At 46.8% G+C, this 19,409-nt stretch overlaps 1 pseudogene; it reads left to right on the top strand.

The window, feature by feature from the left end:
- Nucleotides 1–1,050: 1,050 nt before the first annotated feature.
- LOC112167682 lies at nt 1,051–7,122 on the top strand (annotated as a pseudogene).
- The last annotated feature ends 12,287 nt before the right edge of the window (nt 7,123–19,409 follow it).

Here is a 19,409-nt window from a genome sequence, read left to right as displayed (position 1 = left end):
CTTCAAAAGATTGGTTAATATTTGTGGATAAAAATGTCGCGGATAAGAATTTTGGAGTGACCCTAATTAATCCATTCTTTAGGGTCAGAGGAAGTAGAGAGAAAGAAAACTCCATCATTCGCCTTCCTCCACTAACCCCTCCAGGTTGGGAAAAGTGGCTTAGACGATGTGAGGATTATGTCTACAAGGCTACAATGTCAGGTGACCCAATACAAGATCCAAACAATTGCATAGTTTTTGTTATATATTTGGAACAAACTCTCTTGGCTTTTATTAAACCGGGTAAAGACACAACATGGACTTATGTTGATGCAAGTGTAGATAATACTGATCGAGGGTGCCGCTTGGTTGAAGAAGTTACCTGCCTTGAAGGTAAATATTATGCTGTCAACCATTGGAGTGAACTCATATCGTTTGATGTTACTGCTGAGTCATACTCAAATGTAAAATTGGTAGTACCGGCCGGATTCAAAGAAAATTGCATAATCAAGAGATATCTTGTGGAAACAAAAGAGAGAGAACTGAGGATGGTTCAAAAGTACATTGAGTTTGACGATGAAAAACATATACGCGTGACAAATAAATTTAGAGTTTTCAAATTGAATTTCAATTTGTGCAAGTGGATTGAAGAAACCACCTTAGGTGAGTTTGCGCTCTTTTTGGGAGATAACACTTCAGTAGCTGTGAAGCCCTCAAAATTTTCCAGATGTCGACCGAATCAAATATATTTCAACCATGATAGTGATTTGTTTAGCCGTTACGGACCTCATGATTATGGTGTTTATAACATCAAAGATAAAAGTTTTTCACAGCCTTACACCAAACAGGCTAAGAACTTGGTGAAGAAGAGCAATCGACTACCAATTTGGGTTGTTCCAAGTTTTCGTCTGTAAAACAACAGACGGGTCAATGTGCTATTTTGTTTCCTGAATTATGTTTCCTTTCAAACATGAATATTGTTAAGATTCAATAAGAACAAGCAATTCAGATTCCTAGTCCTCCGTCGAACAAAAAACAACGCCTTCATTCCATAAACCCTAGATTCTCAAAATGTCAAAACCTCAGCCAGCCACCGAGCCCAACCACGAGCCAGAGAACGAGGGGTCAGCCTCTCTGAGCAAAAAGGCTGCGAAGAAAGAAGCGGCCAAGCTCAAGAAGCTCCGTCGCAGCCAAGAGCAAGAAGCGGCAGCCGCAGCGGCTCGCACTCAGTCTGCCGAGCCAGAGGACCCACTCGCTGCGAACTACGGTGACGTGCAGCTCATTCAGCCCCAACCGAAGAAGATAGCCGACGTCACCGAAGGGAAGGATATAGGAGCTCTGACCGAGGCATTGAAGGACCAGAAGGTTCTGATACGCGGCCGTGCACAGACGATCCGAGCGTCGGGAAGAACATGGCGTTTACTGTGGTCAGAAAGAAGGGGTTCACGGTTCAGTGCGTAGTGACGGTTCAGCCGGAGATTGTGAGCCGTCAGACGGTGAAGTACGTGGCATCGTTGAGCGGCTCGTCGATTATTGTTATTGAAGGGATAAGGGAATTAAAGGCACTTCACAGCAGGTGGAGGGTGCAATTTAGAAAGTTGTACTGTATAAGTAAGGGTGCTGTTTTGCCTTTTAACATTGAGGATGCTGCTCGAAGTGAAAAACCTAATGAGGATGGAGAACAACTGGTTCGCGTAAAACAGGATAAACGCTTAAACTACCGAGCACTTAACTTGCAAACACTGGCAAACCTGTAGGGGATTTTCCGAATCCAGAGTCAAGTAGTAAATATCTTCTTGAAATCAGCGCACCAAAACTGAACGCTAGTTCAAGTGAAGGTGGGGCTTCTGTGTTTAAAGTGAACTACAAAGGGCAACCTGCCTGCCTTGCCCAGCCACGCAGCTCCACAAGAAGATGGCCATCTGTGATTCTGTGGTGACTTTGGACGTATTTTGGAGATTGGTCCTGTTTTCAGAGCTGAGGACTCTTACACCCATAGGCATCTATGTCAGTTCACTAGTCTCGATATTGAGATGGAGATTGTGTGGAGCTATTTTGAGGTTATGGATATTGTTAGCAGGTTGTTTGTCCCTATGTTTGACTATTTGAACAAAAATTGTGAGAAGGAACTTGAAGCTGTAAGGAGGCAGTATCCATTCGAACCAAGAAAGTACAATTGCGTGAGACTCATATCTCACCTTTATTGACTTGTGAGTCATGTTGTGTAGAATAAGTTTGCTTGCATATAAAGTAAACTTGTAGGAGAAGGATCTTGTAGAAGAAGAAAACTTGGAGGACAAGTACACTTGGAGAACAAGTTTACTTAGAGAACAAGATGTGTAATATAGTAGTGTAGGGCTTGTATATATACCCTCATTTACACCATTGAATTGATATGAGAAAATTCATCACTCACAAATATCTCTTCCTTTCCATTTCATATTTTGACTTGGTATCAGAGCAAAGGTCCGAGAGGATCACTTTGTCTCTTTGTTTTTTCCTTCATTCTTCTTTCCTCACACTCTGGGGTAAGATTGTTCCTTCCTCTAATTCGGAGGTTAGGATTGTTCTCTATCTTTTAGAAGGTGAATTTTATCCTTGTAATGTCGAGCTTACTGGCCCAACACCACTAGGTCCATCTAATTAATGCGATGTCTAGGTCAAGGATCGAATAAGAGAAAGGTAACCAAAAGGTTGAAAAGTGAGCATTGCTTCACCAAAATCTTAACTCTCCTTATCTAGTCGCATTAAAAGGAGTTACCGAAAGGTTGCGTGATAGGCAACACCCAAGGATCAGATTTCTTTTCTCTTTACTTAGGAAGTACTGCTGCTTCTTGACTAGTCGATTAATCCCTCTCGACTTGTCAAACATACCTTCTGTCTCAATTTCGCTGCATAATCACCAAATTAACATATTACAAATTAGTTGGCTACCCACCTGGCTACTTTAACAATTCGAAATCTGATGGTAAGATCTCTACATTGGTTGTTCACATAAATCGAGGTAAGGTTGGTGTTGCTTTACAAAATTCTGACTTTATTGGTGGAGATACTTGGATAATTGATTCAGGTGCCTCAAATCATATGACTAATTATGACAAATCCCTTTTTTCCAGTTTGTCACCCCCGCCTGTGTCTAGTGTTATAAACGCTAATGGTGAGTCTTTCCCTGTAATGGGGATAGGTAGAATTCGAGTCACTCCGGCTTTAGAGCTTCATAATGTTTTATGTGTTCTAGCTTTACTTCATCATTTAATATCCGTATCACAATTAAATGCTCAGTCTAAGTGCTCGATAACATTCTTCCCTATGTATGCCATTTTTCAAGATCTTCTTACTAGGGAAATAATTGGTCGTGGATATTTGAGGGGGAAACTATTCCATCTTGATTGCATGTATGGTGGAGAGAAGCCAACAAAGACAACCCGAGCTGCTTTGACAACAAGTTCTGGTCAAATTAGTGAGGTATGGTTATGGCATCGCCGTCTTGGGCATCCTTCTTTTAGCAATATGAAAAAAACCATACCTTCTTTGTTTATTGGGATAAATGAGTCATCGTGAAACTTGTGTTCTTGCTAAGAGTCATCGTGCTAGTTATCCTTCAAGTGTTTCCAATAAAAGTGCTACCCCTTTTGAGATTATTCACTCTGATGTGTGGGGACCTTCCAGAGAACTCACTGTTTCTGGAATGCGTTATTTTGTCTTGTTTATTGATGATTGCACTCGATTATCATGGGTAGCATTGCTTAAATCTAAGGATGCTGTGTTTTCTGCTTTTCAAGCCTTTCAAAAAATGATTCAAACACTGTTCAATGGTCATATTAAAGTTTTTCGTTCTGATAATGGGGGAGAGTTTGTTAATCATGATTTTTAGAAACATTTCCAAGAACAAGGTATAATCCATCAAACCACTTGTCCCCAAACACCTGAACAAAATGGTGTGTCTGAACGTAAAAACCGTCATCTTTTAGACATAGCACGAGCATTGTTATTTGGTGCTCATATGCCCAAGTATCTGTGGGGTGAAGCAGTTCAGACTGCTTCACATCTTATTAATCACCTTCCTTCCAGTGTTCTTCAGGGGCGTATTCCCTTTGAAGTCCTGTCAACCCATGTCTCTATTCCTTCCTTCCATAATGTTCATGCCCGTGTCTTTGATTGGTTGTGTAGCCTTTGTCCACATACCCAAAAATCAGAGGTCAAAGTTGGATGCCCGAGCTCTGAAATGTGTATTTGTGGGTTATAGTTCTCATCAGAAGGGCTACAAGTGCTATCATCCACCTACTCGGAAGTTCTATGTTACAATGGATGTAACATTCTATGAGGACATGTGCTATTTTACCCCCAACAACATTTCTCTTCAGGGGGAGAATGAGTTTTTTGACGAGATGTTTGTTGATGGAGCATTGAAGAAAAATCATGAGGATGAAGAAGAATGTACTGACGACCATGATTCGACAGGTCAAAGTATCCAAATCAACCAATCAATGACAAATCCGAAGGAACAAAGAAGCTTTATTGACCAGTCAAACTTATCCATCAACCAGTCAAATCCTGAGGAACATAGTCTTGACCAGTCAAATTCTATGGCAGAAGAACACAGAACCTTTTTCGACCAATCAGAAAATCAAGCCGAAGAACCTTTGACAGTGACTTCCCCTCCTTAATTATCCCTCATTGACCAAGATTTCCCAAGTTCTGAAGATCATCTAGAGGTACGTTCTAAATCCATATATGAGTCTAATAATAATGTTGAACCTACTCTTGTTGAGTCTGGCCCAACCAAATATTCCTTACCTAACTGGTCAACTCGTGGTCAACCTACCAAGAAGTATGAGCCCACTCTTCATGCTAAATCTAAATATTCAATTGCAAACTTTGTGTCAACTCATAGATTGTCAAAGTCATATAAGGTAGTGGAAGAAGAAATGGAGGCGTTAGAAAAGAATCACACATGGGAACTTGTACCACTTCCTCGTGGCAAAAGGATTGTTGGGTGTAGATGGATTTTTACTGTGAAACATAATGCAGATGGCACAGTAAGCAGGTATAAGGCGAGGTTGGTGGCGAAGGGGTTCACTTAGACATATAGGGTTGACTATGATGAGACTTTTGCTCCAGTAGACAAGATGAATACTGTTCGGGTGTTATTGTCACTGGCAGCTAATCTAAACTGGCCACTCCATCAGTTTGATGTCAAAAATGCATTCCTTCATGGGGAATTAAATGAAGAAGTGTACATGAATCTTCCTCCTGGTTATGCACCAGATACACTTGGTGATGTTGTGTGCAAATTGAAGAAGTCTCTTTATGGACTTAAACAGTCACCCCGAGTGTGGTTTGGCAGATTCACTCAGTGCATGAGATGCTTTGGGTACAAGCAAAGCAATTCAGACCACACCTTGTTCCTAAAGCACCAAAAGGGAAAGGTAACTGTGCTTATTATATATGTGGATGATATGGTGATAACAGGGGATGACTTGGTAGAAATTGGAAGTCTTCAGAAGAAGTTGGCATCTGAGTTTGAGATGAAGAATCTGGGAGACTTGAAGTATTTCTTGGGGATTGAGGTAGCCAGGGGGAGAGACGACATCTTTTTATGTCAACGCAAGTATGTGTTGGACCTCTTGGCAGAGACAGGCATGTTGGATTGTTGCCCGATTGACACTCCAATCGAGCAAAATCACAAACTAGCAGAATATCCTGATCAGGTTCCAACTGACAAATCAAGATACCAGAGGTTAGTAGGACATCTGATTTATTTGTCACACACTAGACCTGATGTTGCTTATGCAGTTAGTGTTGTGACTCAGTTTATGCATAATCCAAGTGAACGGCATATGAAGGCAGTGGTAAGAATCTTGAGGTACTTAAAGTCAGCACCAGGAAAAGGTTTAATGTTTTTTAAATATCAGCACCTCAATGTTAGTAGATATACAGATGCAGATTGGGTCGGTTCTATCACAGACAGGAAGTCTACATCTGGGTACTTCACCTTGGTGGGAGGAAACCTTGTTTCTTGGAGAAGTAAGAAGCAAAAAGTTGTTGCAAGGTCAAGTGCTGAAGCTGAATATAGAGGTATGGCACATGGAGTGTGTGAACTTCTGTGGCTACGAAATTTACTTCGAGATTTGGGTTTTAAACCTAAGTCAGCAATGCAATTGTACTGTGATAACAAAGCAGCTATTGACATATCACATAATCCTGTGCAACATGACCGAACAAAACATGTGGAAGTTGATCGACACTTCATTAAGGAAAAGCTGGATGCAAAATTAATCTCCTTTCGTTTTGTTCCGACTGAGGAGCAATTAGCGAATATACTTACCAAAGCTGTATCTAGCAAGTTGTTCCATGACTCACAAGGCAAGTTGGGTCTTCGTGACGTTTATGCCCCAACTTGAGGGGGAGTGTTGACTTGTGAGTCATGTTGTGTAGAATAAGTTTTCTTGCATATAAAGTAAACTTGTAGGAGAAAGATCTTGTAGAAGAAGGAAACTTGGAGGACAAGTACACTTGGAGAACAAGTTTACTTAGAGAACAAGATGTGTAATATAGTAGTGTAGGGCTTGTATATATACCCCCATTTACACCATTGAATTGATATGAGAAAATTTATCACTCACAAATATCTCTTCATTTCTATTTCATATTTTGACTACCTTTGCGTAAGGTGTTCAAATGCTGAAGGATGCCGGTGTCGAAGTTGATCCTATGGGGGACCTAAATACTGAAGCAGAGAGGAAGTTGGGCCAAATAGTTTTGGAGAAATACGAGCACGTACTGAGTTCTACATACTTGCCCGCTATTCGTTGGCTGTGAGCTAGGCCTTTCTATACCATGCCTTGCGACGATAATCCTGAATTCAGTAATTCGTTTGATGTCTTCATTCGAGGTGAGGAGATTATATCAGGTGCACAACATATCCATGTACCAGAATTGTTGGCTGAACGTGCTGAAGCATGTGGAATTGAAGTCGAGACAATATCAACATATATTGATTCCTTCAGGTATGGTGTACCTCCCCATGGTGGATCTGGAGCAGGGCTGGAGCGTGTTGTGATGCTCTTCTGTGGTTTGAATAACATCCGCAAAACATCCTTATTCCCACGTGATCCGCGCCGGCTAGCTCCTTGATTTCTTCGGTCAGCCTAGCAAACTAGCAGCTTCGATCATCTAGTGGAGATTGACTATTATATGAATAATTTACCCTGCCTCTCATATTTGTACAAGTTCAAAGAAAACCAATTTAATGATCAGACATTTAGCTAGGACTAAATCTCCAATAACTATATAACTTTTTATAGCAAATTACCACTACATACACTTTTAGCCCAAAATTTACCATTAGCAAGCATGTTTTTCATATTTCCCTTGCGATAGTGTGCAAGGTCCGTTACTTTTTATAGCAAATTACCACTAACTACAAAACCAACACACTTTTTACCACGCGCAGGGCCCAATAATTTTACATCCCATATGCAAAGCTCATAAGGCCTACGTGAACAGCTAAAGCACATGAGGACAATTTTTATTTTATTATGTATATGAGAATTGACATAACTGCCCCTTGAATACATAAGATAGAGAAGCTCATAGTGACGCAGAGAGAGAGAGAGATCATGATCTAGATCCAGATCCAGATCCATATCCACATTCAAATTAAGAACGAGAGCGAGTCAGTGAGTTACTGAGAGAAAGAGAGCAGGATTCAAATCAAGAACAAGAGAGAGCTAGAGAACGAGAGGTCGGATCCAAATCAAGAACGAGAACAAAACCCACATTGAGATTGGGATAATTCAAGGCTGAAAAATGTAGAATCATCAGCCATATATGGAGTTTGGCAAGCAATTTCAACCATTTAAGGTTTGGGTCTTTGTATTTTAAATTTTCCAATTCTATATTTATTAAATTTGTAATTGATTGCTCTGCGTGTAGTTGAATATCTTTTTTTTTTTCTTCTTTTTTTTTTGTATTTTTTGTCTTTTGAGTTTGATTTTGATTTTACTTTTCAGGTATTACGATCTTAGTAATGAACACGACTTAACTCTGCACTAGTTTTATGATGAAGAGACCACATGCATGCACTAGATAACATGATTATCTCTCTGAAAATGATCTTCAAAGGTATATACCAAACAACATTGTTTGATACTGAATTTCAATAGCTTTATTTGCTACTGAACCTCAATAGCATTGTGTTGTTGTTTGTTACTAAATGTACTTACATGAGCATTTGCCAAGCATAATTAGCTAGAATGAGCCACGCTCATGCTACCGCCAGCGGTACCAACTACCACCAACGGTGTGACTTACGGAAACACAGCCAAGTAAGCTACCGTCTGAGCCCTGGCTCATCCCCAGATCACCGCTGACGCGCCGTGCCAATATAGCATCAGAAACTCCAGAAGCTGGGAACTGAAGCATATCAGTCCCACATCGAAAACAAGGAAGAGGTCAGCCTCTTTCTCACCTATAAAAGGTTCTCTCCTATCTCCTCATTAATTACGCATTTACTACTTACCTACTCTTACATTGTCAACATAAATACATTGACTGACTTAGGCATCGGAGAAGAGAAGACCGCCCAACGCGGTCTCCTTTTTGACTCCTCTTTCTATTTTACTTGACAGGTAGCGGGAGTATCGATCATATCGCAAGTAGCGGTCCGCCCATTGAATCAGCGTTAATCAAGGTTTAGCTACAGCTGAACTTTAGACATTAACATTGGCGCCGTCTGTGGGAAATCCTTGAACAAAAGGTCATCCCACCACAACAATCACCATGACTAACGGTAGCGGGGCAAACGCTGAAGAGCAGGCCGATCAATCCGCCAACCCCCATCCCACCAACCCAACGACTAACGTTAACTGTGCACTGTTCAACACACCGGTCAACCCTAGCTTGGAATCCCAGATTACACCCCAGGTCCCGCCAACTCAAACTACGGCGGAGGCTCGGCCGAGTAGCAGTCACCCACCGGTGCAGGACCTCGCCGTTATGTATGAGCTGGCACTGGCGGACCTCTACAAGGAAAACAGGGAGCGCAAGCAGGAGCGTAGAGAGAAGGCCGAGGCCCAAAAGCAGGTGGCCATATTGATGTCAAGATTTGATGAGCTGAAGAAGGCGCTGGAAGCAAATGCTAACCCAGCGCAGAGCAAGCAATCGCGGAGCACTAGACGCAGTCGACCTAATACCGGCAGATTGGTACTCGTACCAATCATATAGATGCAGGTACCGCTGAACCCACCAGAACTATTGAAAATGGGCCCACCTCCCCAGCCCTGACTAATGTTGGAGCAGGAAGCGGAGTCATAGCCACACACCAACTGCTCGGCAATCAGGGCTAGAACTGAAGGTAATCTACCTACCCCCAGGTGGGAGCTGGCATAGCGCAACCTCCAGGCGGGGCCCGCTGGCGACGCAACCGCCCTAATTCTGGAAAGGATGCAACAATTAGAGCAAAGGCTAATCCGGGGGGAGGCAGGCGCCCCAGCGCCAATTCCAAATCCACTCTTTGCGTCCAGGCCAGGACCGTTCACCGCCAGGATCCTGCATGTCATCCGCCCGGCACATGCGAAGACACCAAAGATGTCACATTACAGCGGCATGACTGACCCCTTTGTCCATATGGACACCTGCAAGAAAGTCACTAACAACAAGGGGTTCGATGATGCTACCCTCTGCCACTTATTCAGCGAAACGTTGGATAGCAAGGCAATGAGTTGGTTCTTTGAGTGCCCGCCAGGATCCATTGACTCATTCCACGCACTATCAAATGCTTTCCTCTCCGGTTGGCTGCCGGACACCACAACACAACTCAGTTGTTCAACGTCAAACAGGGCGCAGAGGAAACATTGAAGTCATTCATCACCAGGTGGCGAGCAGCGGCATCTCAGTGCCGAGATCTTGATAAAACAATGGCGCTGGCAGCCTTCAAGCAAGGACTCCTAAAGGGACCATTCCTCTATCATCTCAATTATAACCATCCAAATGCTGCATATGACCACGTCATGGGCGAGGCTGTCATCCATGCACAGGCAGAATTCATTACATATGAAGAAACCCCACCGCCTCCGCCAACACCAGTAAAGGCCACTCAGCCTTCCTCCACCCATCAGGAGACCGCTAACAAAACCCCTGCTCCGCCGCCAACTGATAAGAAGAGAGAGTGGCAACAGGGCAACTACCAGAGCAAGCGGCAGAAGGACCAACATTACCACAAGGGCAACCGCTCATCCCAGGGGGATAACTGTAACAAACAGACGGAGTCCTCCCAGCGGTACGTAGTGTTCATAGTCCTCACAGCCTCGTATGAAGAGATATACGACCAGTGCAAAGACCATATCCCACCGCTACCCCCAAGAAAGTACCCAAGAGTGGGAAAACCAAGAAACACTGGCAAGTGGTACAAGTACCACGAGGACAGCGGTCACAACACCAACAACTGCAACGCTCTCAAAACGGCAATTGAGACTTTGTATCGTGACGGTAAGTTGGAACAGTTCAAGGTGCATCATCCGCCACCTGTAGTCGCCAACATCGAGCCCATGCGTCGCATCAACACCATCGACGACGACACTCCAATCACCAATATGTCTCATAGGGCAAGAAAGCTCTATCTCCGCTCTAACCACCCCAAGGAAGTTTGCAACATCCGCTATGAGAGATCCGCTAAACTCCCAAAGTCTGGTTGGGAACCAATCACCTTCTCGGAAGAAGAAGAGCGCGGAGTGCATCTACCCCACGACGATCCATTCTTGATCGACACCATGCTCGATAAATGGTCCGTGGGAAGGGTCTTTGTTGACAGAGGTTCTGCTGTCAATGTCATCTTCAATGGATGCTACAACCAATTCAAGCGGAACAGAAAGTTACTCTAGGATCATGAGCCACTGCTCAGCTTCTCCGGTGACGTCACGCAACCACTTGGTTCTGACTACATGCGCCTGGTCATTGGCGCAAGCCCATGCACAGCGGAAATACATACAGAGTTCATCGTTGTCGATTGATTCAGCTCATACAATGCCATCATTGGTCGACCAACGCTCAACAAACTAAAGTGTATCATAGCCGGGTCATGCTTCTCATGAAGTTCCCTACTCCTAACGGGACAGGCTGTGTGAAAGGAAGTCAACAACTGGCACGAGAGTGTTATTCAATGACTGTGTCGTGGTTGACAAGCCGCCATGAGATCTTAACTATAGGAAGCCATGCACCAACACCGATCTTAACTGTAGGAGGCCATGCACCAGCACCGAATAACTTTGAGGACCCTAGGGATGACGAGGCGAAGTATGTGAAAAAGGAGCCTGTCAACCCCGAAACATCCTTGAGGGTTATCGGCATCTCTGACGAGCACGCTGGTCGGACAGTCCGCATAGGCGCTTAGCTAGCCCCAGAGATAGCGGCATTGCTCACTCAGTTTCTACGTGACAACGTCGCTGTCTTTGCATGGTCCTACGCTGATATGCCAGGCATCTCCCCTAAAATCATCACACACAAGCTGAGCATAAAGCCATCCTTTTATCCAGTCAAGCAGCGGCTAAGGGCCTTTGACGAAGAGAGATATCGTGCAATAGGGGAGGAAGTCGCCAAGCTCCAGGGCATTGGGTTCATCCGCCAAGTCAATTATCCTCAGTGGATTTCCAACTTGGTCATGGTCAAGAAACCTAGCGGCAAGTGGCGGATGTGTGTCGACTTCAAGGGCCTTAACAAGGCATGTCCCAAGGATAGCTTCCCGCTACCCAAGCATTGATCAACTGGTCGATGCAACCGCTGGACACGAGCTGCTCAACATGATGGACGCCTTCTCCGGCTATAATCAGATCAAGATGCACCCTGGCGACCAAGAGTACACCACCTTCACAACCGACGAGGGCCTATACTGCTATAATGTCATGCCTTTCGGTTTGAAGAACGCTGGGGCAACATACCAGCGGTTGATGAATGCCATGTTCACGAAGCACCTTGGAAAAATTATTGAGGTCTACGTGGACGACATGTTGGTCAAGAACATCAAGGCCAGTAGATACGTGGCAAACCTCCGCATCATATTTGCCATCCTCTTGGCCTATGGCATGCGCCTCAACCCAGAAAAATGCTTCTTTGGCCTCACCGCTAGGAAATTTTTGGGCTACATCGTCAGTGAGCAAGGCATAGAGGCTAACCCTGACAAGGTGCAGGCCATCCTCAACTTGAAGGCCCCAGAGTGGAAGGTGCACGTCCAGAGCCTCCAAGGCAAACTAACCGCCCTTTCTCGGTTCATCTCCAGGCTCATTGACAGATGCCTCCCATTTTTCAAAGTTCTGAAGGCAACCCATAAGAAGGTGATCGACTGGAACCTAGATTGTGAGGCGGCATTCCAGAGCTTGAAAGAATACTTGGCAGCAGTCCCACTTCTTTCAATTCTTGTACAGGGTGAGGTTCTGTACATATACCTAGCGGTATCCACATCAATGGTAAGCTGCGCCATTGTACGACGGGAAGGCCAGGAAGAACTCCTAGTTTTCTACGCCGGTAGAGGCATGAACGGGGCGGAAACAAGATATCCCCTCCTGGAGCAGCTCGCTCTCGCACTCATCGTTGTCGCCAGGTGACTCCGCCCTTACTTTCAGGCCCACATAATTCATGTCCTAACAAATCAACCGCTGAGGCAGGTAATGCAGAATCCTGAGCACTCCGAGGACCTTAGCAAGTGGGCCATTGAGCTTAGCGAGTTCGATATTGACTACAAGCCAAGGACTGCCATGAAAGGCCAAGTGGTGGCAGATTTCATTGTTGAGCTCACCGAGCGTCATGATGAACCCAACCCAAGGGCAGAGACCAGCGTAGAAATGGTAGCCACTGAGAACCAGCCCCACAACAGTCAGACTAGAACCTCCATGTGGACGGCTCCGCTTGCACCAAGGCCTGCGGCGCCGGAGTCATCTTGACGGGACCAGGGGGACTAAACATGGAATACGCATTAAAGTTCAATTTCACAGCCTCAAACAACATGGAGGAGTACGAAGCGCTCATTGCAGGCTTACTCCTCGCCATTTACTCAGGGGCTAACAGCGTTAACATTTTCAGTGACTCCCAGCTAGTCGTTAACCAGGTCAACTACAACTTCCAAGCCAAAGACCGGCAGTTAGTGGCATACTTGGGATACATCAAGACGCTCCTCAAAAAATTCAAATTTCACACCATTACACATATCCCCAGGGAAAAGAACGCCAAGGCTGATTCACTGGCAAGACTAGCAACTGCCCAACCTCACCAAAGTCCAGCGGACACAAGGGTGGAGTGCCTTGACAAGCCCAGCATCACAAAAACCCTAGCGGAGATTTTCAACATTGAAGTCAATCCCAGCTGGATGGATGAAATCATCGAGTACAAGCGCAATGGAACACTGCCAACCGACAGGGTCGAAGCATGGCAACTTAAGCGGAGAGCAACCAGCTACAACATCCAGAATGGCAAGCTGTACCGCTAGGGATTCACCCACCCCAACCTCCGATGCCTCACCCCAGAGGAGGGAAGGGCAGTTCTGGCAATGATACATGTAGGAGAATGCAGAAACCACTCCGGCGCCAGTTCCTGGCCAACCGTACAATGCGATAGGGCTACTTCTGGCCCACGCTCGACGACGATGCCAGGAAGGTTTTCAGGTCTTGCCACAAGTGCCAACAGTACGCTGACCTCCCCCATGCACCGGCGGAACCCCTGTCAATCATCATTGGCCCATGGATTCACTCCATGTGGGGCCTAGACTTGCTCGGCAAATTTCCAACCGCCAAGGGTCAGTTCAAGTACATCATTGTCGCTATAGACTACAACAGCAAGTGGATCGAAGTAGAACCACTGACGGCAATAACTACCGCCAAGGTAACTCACTTCTTCTGGAAGAATATCTACTGCCACTACGGCATTCCCCATACCATCATCACAGACAATGGCACACAGTTCAACAACAAGGAACTCATATCTTTCACCACTAACCTGGGCACCAAGATGAGCTTTGCATCTGTCACTCACCCCCAAACCAACGACCAGGTCGAAGCAGTAAACAAGATAATCAAGAAGCTGCTAAAAAAGAAGCTCGACTACGCCAAGAGTTTGTGGGCGAAGAAACTCCCGGAAGTTCTGTGGGCCATCAGGACTACCCCAACTTCCGCCACTGATGAAACACTATTCTGTATGATGTACGGTACTGAGGCCGTCCTACCCATTGAGGTCACCCAACCTACCGCTAGGGTGGAGGACTACTGCCCCGAGACCAACGATGAAGGCGTCAACCTCGACAAGGACCTCATCAAGGAGAAACGACACAAGGCCTATTTGCACAACTTGTAAAACAAGCAGCGGGTATTGTGTTTCTACAATGCCAGAGTCAAAGCCCGGAACCTCCAACTGGGGGACTGGGTAATAAAGGAAGTCATTCCACCACCAACGACATTTCGCCCAACTTGGGAAGGACCATACAAAATTGTGGAAGTCATTAGCCCCGGCACCTTCTACTTAATGGACAAGGATGGCGTCACAACGACCCACCCTTGGAATACTGAACACCTTCGGTATTATTACAAATAGTCATACCGCTACCCAAGAGCATCTTGACTTAGCTAAATTTTTGTGCAATATTTAGCTAAGGGAAGCTACCCAACGGGTACAACCCCGCTTTTGTAAACGCTGATCTATCAGCTATCAATAAAATGAGGAATTATTCAAACCATTGTCACCAAGTCCAAGCACAAGAATTAACTGGCAACACCAACAATATTCGGCGGATCACGTCCGCTACATCGTGCACTTGGAACAATTTTAATTCCTTTAATGTTTCGTTGATCGACAAAAGCCTAAGTCAAAACTCTAGCGGTATGTCAACATGCAAACAACGCATCCATTAGAAACAATCCAACACTTAGAAAATTTCAGAGAAACAACGTTTCATATATCTAGGGTCGAGACTCCCCGCCCAAAAATATTGTCAAAGTACAGAGAAGCCTTAGCGGCATTACAAAAAAAGAGAGAAGTTAACAAGCGCTTGAATGATCTTAAGGGATTGTTGAGCGCGGCAGCAACTTCTTCACCATCCACCGGTGGCTGTCGATCGACCATGCGGCTTGTTTGATCAGACCATGAGCTGTAGGGCTTGGCGTCACCATGGTGCCATCCGCGCGGGTGTGGGCTTCCATAAAGTTTGCACGGGAGACTTTTGATTGAGTTGGGGGCGGAGTCCGCTGACAGTCTTCCGCCAGACGGTTACCGCTCTCGCCACTACTTGAGCGGACACCCTCAGCTTGGGTGGGAACCACACCGCTCGTAGGAGATTTTTTCTGCCCTGACGGCCCAGCAGACTGAGACGCCTTGACCCAGTCAATGGCGCCCTTCTGGTGCAGCAGTTCTAGGTTAGCGGTGGCGCCAGCCTTTGCCACCCCCATTAGTGCCTGCTTGTACTCGGCAGATTGCTTGAACGCCTCCACGGCGGCGGCCTCTGTGCGGCTTCTCTCCTCTTCCTGCTGGGTAACCTCGCCCTCCAACCGCTTCACCTCCGCAGATTTGGCGGCAGAATCCCGCTGAAGGATCTCAATTTTCTTGACCTTTGCCGCCAGTTGATCCTTCAGCAGAGCTATGTCTTGCTCCATTTGGGACACACGATTGTTCCGCTCGAGCTCCCGCTCAATAGCTACATGCAGCTTGCCGCGGGCATCTGCATCGTCGCACTCTGCCTTGGTCAGGCGCTGCTCAACTTCCGCTAGCTTGTCTTTGGCCTCCCCTAGCTCCCTCTAGAGACCGTTAATCTCCTCCCTTAGCTGCTGCGCAGCCCGAGGCTGGCTCAACGCCACTAGGAACATCTCATGTAGCCTAATAGACAAATGCCCGAAGGCCTAACTGATTGGCGATTGGTCAATAGCGGTTGAGCGCACAATCCCCTCCAGTCCGCCGAACCCCAGCCACTCGCAAAGGTGGAAGAGAAACTCCCGCTCGGGGTCGATCAAGAATTCGACATACGCTGCAAACGAATCTAGATCGCTCGTCTGCGCCTCCCTGTCGGCGACCATAGTCACCTTCGGCGGGGCCTGTTTTGCCCTTTTCTGCTGGCGGGCCCTGATGGTCTTTATATCGTCTCCCTCCTATTCTTTATCAGCCTCATTTTGTAGCTGCTTCTTCCGTAGAACTACCCTTGTGGCACCGGTGGCGACAGGCCTCGAAATTACCTGCGCCTCCAATAACGCAACGGTAACAGATTCCCTCTCTGCCACCACTCTGTCCCGCTGGGGCCCACGACGATTGGCTGGCACTCTTTCCCTCACCTTCTCGGTGGTGGTCTGTACCCATCTCTCGCAGGCAGCCCCGCGATCTGCGCCAGTTCTCGCCTGAACCACGGGAGAACCATCGGCGCCGAGATGAGAGTGGTGCAGCATCGGTAGCACCATAGGAGTCTCTGACTGGCTCACTGCCAGTGTCTGAGGGTCAACGACGGTTTGCTTAACGGCCAACCCAACAACGTACATACCCTCCAAAAAATTGTTCATCTCTGCGCGGTTCATGGCTTTAGCAAAAGCGTCGCGGCTCACTTTGTTACCCGGCAGAGAATCTATACAAAGGCAACGGGTTAGCCTGATACAAACTGAGCTAGGGCACAGATTAGCGGAGGTTACTTACCAAGGGCGCGTGTCAACTGTTGATCTACCAGCAGCTCCCACCCGATAAGTAGGCGAAGATATAGTAGGTTGCGATTTTGCCAGCAGCCTCTAATCCTTGCCACGCGGCACTCTTCCTCGCGCGTCAAGTTGAAAAACAAGCCCGCTACAAAAACAAAATGAAATACGGGTGAGAACAAGGTACAGAGGCATCTCATATAAGCAAGGCTGACAACTCGGATTAGCGGAAGCTAGCGACAACCTTGGATAGGTTGGAACTCCGACTTAATCCTGAATGTCAGAGCCCCCACATTCGACCCCGCTTGATATTCCCATCCAGCAGTAGCAACGCAGAAGGTCCCCCGCCAAGGAGACATGGAATCCTTCAAATTCTCGATTAGCTTGGGCTCCCCCTGGCGGCGGCTCAAATTCACCTGCCTGCTGCAACCTTGACGCTTCACTTATACCAACTCGTAGAAATGTAGCACCTCCGCCACGGTTGGACCCTTGCAACTGGACAAGCGCTATAGCGAGTTGAGTGCCATTAACAACTGCCACATATTAGGGCATATCCGCCCAAAGGCGAGATCAAACTCACAAACCAAAATTTGCAGATTTGGCAGAAGGGGAAGCGTCACTCCCTGGAGGAAGATCTCCTCGTGTACGGCAGCATACCCTGCTGGCAGAATGGAAGCCTTCTCATCAGTGGTTGGCGGGCGCAACTTCACCACTTCAGGCAGGCGAAACACTCGCTTCAGACGGTTGACGACGGCCAAAGTCATCGGCCCTCCAGCCTCATCAACTGCAATACCATCACATAGAACCCAGGCAGACTCTATCTCTTGACAGCCAGCCTCTCCCTTGCCAGCAGAACCGCTAGCGGAGCTATTGCTCGCTAGCCTCTCCTCGCGCCTACTACGCGAGGCAACATCCTCCCTTGCCCTAGAGGCTAGAGCTCTCTGGACTCCCGGCAAGACCCATTGCTACCTCCTAAGGTATTGTCTGTAGCGGCTCGATTTCTAGCGGTTCAGACAGTGAGGTTCCTGCATGGGCAGATGGACGCAATGAGTCAATAAATATCCTATCGGCCACGCTGAGCGACAAATCAGACCCGGAATCCTCACTGCTCGAGATCTCTACGACGCTAGCCATCACAAACCCTAAAACCCAGGTAAGTTAGTTCACCAACGATCTAAACTGTGCCTATGTTAGATTGTAGCCAAGAACATCAAGAACACCCATTCCCAGAAAACCCAGAAAATGCCAAAACAATAACAAAACGCATCTACACTCAAACCCAGATTCGACCATCTAGCAAGGCAAGAAACCCCAACCCTCTGTCAAACACCTAAAACCCACCCCCAAACACAATTCTAGACCCTTATACACACCAGGAAATGGCAGAAACCATTTCGAAACCAGAAATTGATAGAAGCAACAAAAAATCCAACGAAACAGGGACGAGATTCACGCTACCAACCTCAAAGATGGGAACTTTGGTGTGCTCGAGGGTGCTCGTCTTCACTTCAAGGGGTTTTCTTCCTCCACAGATCGATAACTTCACGGAATCGTAGAATCTTCTTCTCGGATCTCAGAGCGAAGCTTGAAGATGACGATACTGGTTCAAGATGCAAAGTGTTGAACCACTCAGTTTCCCTCTCTTTTATGTCAACATCAAACAAATCTAGGCCATCCATTATAAAAAGACATCGCACCATAGCCATACACGTGCCCCACGATCGCACTTACTCTCCGGATTAGCCGAGGCGTCGCCTCGGTTACAAAATCCATAATTACTCGCATTAATGGCGAGGATGCGGGCGTGCTAAGGAGATGTTATTCCACACGCTAACCCAATACATGTCAGCCACGTGTCAGGCGCCGTCAGACGAAGTGTTCATCCGAAGTAACCGTCCACAAAGCAGGTATATCAACCGTCAAGCGAGAGTCTTCGCTAAGCGCAACACCGCTAGCGGAACTTCTCCCTTTTCTTCTTGCAAGCGAGAGTCTCCACTAAGCGCAATACCGTTAGCGGAACTTCTCCCTAGCGGAACTTCTCCCTTTTCTTCTTGCAAGCGAGAGTCTCCACTAAGCGCAACACCGCTAGCGGAACTTCTCCCTTTTCTTCTTGGAAGCGAGAGTCTCCGCTAAGCTCAACACCGCCAGCGGAACTTCTCCCTTTTCTTCTTGCAAGTGAGTCTCCGCTAAGCCCAACACCGCTAGCGGAACTTCTCCCTTTTCTTCTTGCAAGTGAGAGTCTCCGCTAAGCGTGACACCGCTAGCAGAACTTCTCCTTTTCTTCTTGCACGCTAGAATCTCTGCTAAGCGCAACACCGCTCCTTTTTCTTCTTGCAAGCGAGAGTCTCCGCTAAGTGTAACCCCGCTAGCGGAACTTCTCCCTTTCTTCTTGCACACGAGAATCTCCGTTAAGCGCAACTCTGCTATAGGAACTTCTCCCTCTAGCAACCAAGACAGTCCGCTGAACGGCAACCAGCCAGGTCCCCGCGACAATTCTTGCCTCTTACTATCAGCGGAGGGACTTTCGCCAACTGCGATTCCCAAGGTGACGCCTCATTCTGACGACGACCGCCACGTGGTGTGGCAGAAGCTACGTCCCTACGGGACAGGGGGACTTATCAACAGTCTACGACGGCCCTGATCAGGCATGTTGACCCCCGCCACTCGGGTATCAAAGATTGGGCTCACTACCCAACACCCTCTGCTCCGTGTAGCTCCCTTCAACAAACAATATACTGACCAAACGGAGGTCTATTTTAGCCGGGGAGTGGGGGACTCCTTGGG

The sequence above is a fragment of the Rosa chinensis genome, chromosome 5, assembly GCF_002994745.2.
Source record: "Rosa chinensis cultivar Old Blush chromosome 5, RchiOBHm-V2, whole genome shotgun sequence".
Classification (NCBI taxonomy): domain Eukaryota; kingdom Viridiplantae; phylum Streptophyta; class Magnoliopsida; order Rosales; family Rosaceae; genus Rosa; species Rosa chinensis.
Note: the sequence above shows the minus strand (reverse complement) of the source record. Positions and strands in the feature narration are given on the sequence as shown.